This window comes from Triticum aestivum, chromosome 5D (assembly GCF_018294505.1).
Source record: "Triticum aestivum cultivar Chinese Spring chromosome 5D, IWGSC CS RefSeq v2.1, whole genome shotgun sequence".
In the NCBI taxonomy this organism is placed as follows: Eukaryota; Viridiplantae; Streptophyta; class Magnoliopsida; order Poales; family Poaceae; genus Triticum; species Triticum aestivum.
In genome coordinates, this window is record NC_057808.1 from 401,762,458 (window position 1) to 401,767,753 (window position 5,296).

Genomic DNA, 5,296 nt, shown 5'->3' on the forward strand with positions numbered 1-5,296 from the left:
TCTGCTTCCTGAATCATATCCGGGCCAAAGAGTTGTCTTTCCCCGGTTTTTGACCAGTTAAGAGGCGTTTGACACTTTCGTCCATAGAGAACTTCGAAAGGGGCCTTGCCCAAGCTAGCTTGATAACTATTGTTATAAGCGAATTCGGCGAATGGAAGGCATTTCTCCCAATCCATACCGAAAGAGATGACAGAAGCTCGGAGCATATCCTCTAGAATTTGATTGACTCATTCTACTTGACCACTTGATTGGGGGTGGAAGGCGGTGCTAAAGGAGAGACGAGTTCCCATAGCATTTTGGAAACTTTCCCAAAATCGAGAGGTGAAGAGACTTCCATGGTCTGAGTTAATCTCCAATAGAACACCATGAAGAGACACTATTCGGGAGATGTACAAGTCAGCTAGCTGACTAGCGGTTATACTCTCACGAACAGGTAAGAAATGGGCTACTTTGGAAAGACGATCGACAACAACGAAGATAGCATTATTCCCTCTCTTGGTCCTGGGAAACCCGGTAATGAAATCCATACCAATTTTATCCCATTTCCATTCAGGAATAGCCAAGGGTTGAAGGGTGCCAGCAGGCCATTGATGCTCTGCTTTAACACGATGACAGACGTCGCAATTAGCAATGTATTGAGCGATTTCTCTCTTCATCCTAGTCCACCAAAACCTCTGGCGTAGGTCTTGATACATTTTAGTACTACCGGGATGAATGGTGAGAGGGGATTGATGAGCTTCCTTAAGGATGAACCGCCTCAGGTTGCGTACCTTGGGAACCACTAGGCGGTCTCCAAAGAACACAACACCTTGATCATCAACGGAGAAACAATCCGCGACTCCTTTCTTGATGTTTCTCTTGATACGGGAGATTCCCGGATCTACCTTCTGTGCTTTGATGATCTGATCCGTAAGGGTAGGTTTCGCCACCAGGGTGGATAGGAATCCTCGAGGAACAATGTGAAGATTAAGCTTATGAAATTCCTCATGGAGAAGTGGTTGACTTTGTTGTAACATCAGGTTGTTACAATAAGATTTACGACTTAGCGCATCAGCCATGACATTGGCTTTGCCCGGGCTGTAAGTTATTCCTAAGTCGTAATCTGTGATCAACTCAACCCAGCGTCTTTGCCTGAGATTCAAATCCAGTTGGGTGAAGATGTATTTCAGACTTTGGTGATCGGTGTAAATCTCGCAACGATTACCAAGAAGGTAATGTCGCCATGTTTTGAGTGCATGGACTACAGCTGCAAGCTCTAGATCATGTGTGGGATAGTTATCTGTTGGGGAACGTAGCAGAAATTCAAAATTTTCTACGCATCACCAAGATCAATCTATGGAGTAATCTAGCAACGAGGGGAAGGGGAGTGCATCTACATACCCTTTTAGATCGCGATGCGGAAGCATTGCAAGAACGCGGATGAGGGAGTCGTACTCGTAGCGATTCAGATCGCGGTTGATTCCGATCTAAGCACCGAAGAACGGTGCCTCCGCGTTCAACACACGTGCAGCCCGGTGACGTCTCCCACGCCTTGATCCAGCAAGGAGAGAGGGAGAGGTTGGGGAAGACTCCATCCAGCAGCAGCACGACGGCGTGGTGGTGATGGAGGAGCGTGGCAATCCCGCAGGGCTTCGCCAAGCACCGCGGGAGAGGAGGAGGAGGGAGAGGGGTAGGGCTGCGCCAAAAGAGAGACGTTCTCATGTGTCTTGGGCAGCCCAAACCTCAACTATATGTAGGGGGGAGGGGGCTGCGCCCCCCTCTGGGGTTCCCACCCCAAGAGGAGGCGGCCAGCCCTAGATCCCATCAAAGGGCGGCGGCCAAGGGGAGGAGAGGGGGGGCGCCCCACTAGATGGGCCCTAAGGCCCATCTGGACCTAGGGTTTGCCCCCTCCCACTCTCCCATGCGCCTTGGGCCTTGGTGGGGGGCACACCAGTCCACCTGGGGCTGGTCCCCTCCCACACTTGGCCCACGCAGCCTTCTGGGGCTGGTGGCCCCACTTGGTGGACCCCCGGGACCCTCCCGGTGGTCCCGGTACATTACCGATATCACCCGAAACTTTTCCGGTGACCAAAACAGGACTTCCCATATATAAATCTTTACCTCCGGACCATTCCGGAACTCCTCGTGATGTCCGGGATCTCATCCAGGACTCCGAACAACATTCGGTAACCACGTACATACTTTCCCTATAACCCTAGCGTCATCGAACCTTAAGCGTGTAGACCCTACGGGTTCGGGAACCATGCAGACATGACCAAGACGTTCTCCGGTCAATAACCAACAGCGGGATCTGGATACCCATGTTGGCTCCCACATGTTCCACGATGATCTCATCGGATGAACCACGATGTCGGGGATTCAATCAATCCCGTATACAATTCCCTTTGTCTATCGGTATGTTACTTGCCCGAGATTCGATCGTCGGTATCCCGATACCTTGTTCAATCTCGTTACCGGCAAGTCTCTTTACTCGTTCCGTAACTCACATCATCCCGTGATCAACTCCTTGGTCACATTGTGCACATTATGATGATGTCCTACCGAGTGGGCCCAGAGATACCTCTCCGTTTACACGGAGTGACAAATCCCAGTCTCGATTCGTGCCAACCCAACAGACACTTTCGGAGATACCCGTAGTGCACCTTTATAGCCACCCAGTTACGTTGTGACGTTTGGTACACCCATAGCATTCCTACGGTATCCGGGAGTTGCACAATCTCATGGTCTAAGGAAGTGATAGTTGACATTAGAAAAGCTCTGAGCAAACGAACTACACGAACTTGTGCTAGGCTTAGGATTGGGTCTTGTCCATCACATCATTCTCCTAATGATGTGATCCCGTTATCAACGACATCCAATGTCCATGGTTAGGAAATCGTAACCATCTATTGATCAACGAGCTAGTCTCCTAGAGGCTTACTAGGGACATGGTGTTGTCTATGTATCCACACATGCATCTGAGTTTCCTATCAATACAATTTTAGCATGGATAATAAACGATTATCATGAACAAGGAAATATAATAATAACCTATTTATTATTGCCTCTAGGGCATATTTCCAACAGTCTCCAGCTTGCACTAGAGTCAATAATCTAGTCCACATCACCATGTGATTAACACTCATAGGTCACATCACCATGTGACCAACATCCAAAGAGTTTACTAGAGTCAACAATCTAGTTCACATCACTATGTGATTAAACTCAATGAGTTTTGGTTTGATCATGTTATGCTTGTGAGAGAGGTTATTAGTCAACGGGTCTGAACCCTTCAGATCCGAGTGTGCTTTACGAATATCTATGTCATCTTGTGGATGCTACCACGCGCTATTTGGAGCCATTTCAAATAATTGCTCTACTATACAAATCCGGTTTACTACTCAGAGTCATCCGGATTAGTGTCAAAGTTCGCATCGATGTAACCCTTTACGATGAACTCCTTTTCACCTCCATAATCGAGAAAATCCTTAGTCCACTAGATACTAAGGATAAGTTCGACCGCTGTCATGTGATCCATTCCCGGATCACTATTGTACCCCTTGACCAACTCATGGCAAGGCACACTTCATGTGCGGTACACAGCATAGCATACTGTAGAGCCTACGTCTGAAGCATAGGGGACGACCTTCGTCCTTTCTCTCTCTTCTGCTGTGGTCAGGTCTTGAGTCTTACTCAATACTCACACCTTGTAACACAGCCAAGAACTCCTTCTTTGCTGATCTATTTTGAACTCTTTCAAAATCATGCCAAGGTGTGTGTTCTTTGAAAGTATCATCAGGCGTCTTGATCTATCTCTATAGATCTTGATGGCCAATATGTAAGCAGCTTTATCCAGGTCTTCCTTTGAAAAAATCCTTTCAAACAACCCTTTATGCTTTCCAGAAATTTTACATCATTTCGGATCAACAATATGTCATTCACATATACTCATCAGAAATGTTGTAGCGCTCCCACTCACGTTATTGTAAATACAAGTTTTCTAACAAACTTTGTATAAACCCAAAATCTTTGATCATCTCATCAAAGCGTACATTCCAACTCCGAGATGCTTACTCCAGTCCTTAGAAGGATCGCTGGAGCTAGCATACCTTTTAGCATCCTTAGGATCGACAAAACCTTTCTGATTGTATCACATACAACCTTTCCTTATGAAAACTGGTAAGGAAACTTGTTTTGACATCCATCTGCCAGATTTCATAAATGCAGCTAATTCTAACGTGATTCCGACGGACTTAAGCATCGCTACGGATGAGAAAATCTCATCGTAGTCAACTCCTTGAACTTGTGGAAATACTCTTTGCCACAAGTTGAGCTTCATAGACGGTAACATTACCGTCCACGTCCGTCTTCTTCTCAAAGATCCATTTATCTCGGATTTCATGGCTTCTAACCATTTGTCGGAATATGGGCCCACCATCGCTTCTCCATAGCTCATAGGTTCAGTATTGTCCAACAACATGATATCCCAGACAGGATCACGTATCACTCTGAAGTAGCACGCATCCTCGTCGTCCTACGAGGTTTGGTAGTGACTTGATCCGAAGTTTCATGATCACTATCATAAGCTTCCACTTCAATTGGTGTAGGTGCCGCAGGAACAACTTCCTGTGCCCTGCTACACACTAGTTGAAGTGACGGTTCAATAACCTTATCAAGTCTCCACCATCCTCCCACTCAATTCTTTCGAGAGAAACTTTTCCTCGAGAAAGGACCTGTTTCTAGAAACAATCACTTTTGCTTCCAGATCTGAAATAGGAGGTATACCCAACTGTTTTGGGTATTCTATGAAGATGCACTTATCCGCTTTGGGTTTGAGCTTATCAGCTTGAAACTTTTTCACATAAGCATCGCAGCCCCAAACTTTTAAGAAACGACAACTTAGGTTTCTCTAAACGGTGTCGTCTCAACGGAATTGCGTGGTGCCCTATTTAAAGTGAATGCGGTTGTCTCTAATGCCTAACCCATAAACGATAGTGGTAAAGAGACATCATGGTATGCACCATATCCAATAGGGTGCAGTTATGATGTTCGGACACACCATCACACTGTGGTGTTCCAGGCGGTATTAATTGTGAAACACTTTCCACAATGTCTTAATTGTGTGCCAAACTCGTAACTCAGATACTCATCTCTATGATTATATCACAGACATTTTATCGTCTTGTCACGATGATCTTCAACTTCACTCTGAAATTACTTGAACCTTTCAATAATTCAGAATTGTGTTTCATCAAGTAAATACACTCAGCATCTACTCAAATCATCTGTGAAGTAAGAACATAAGGATATCCACTGC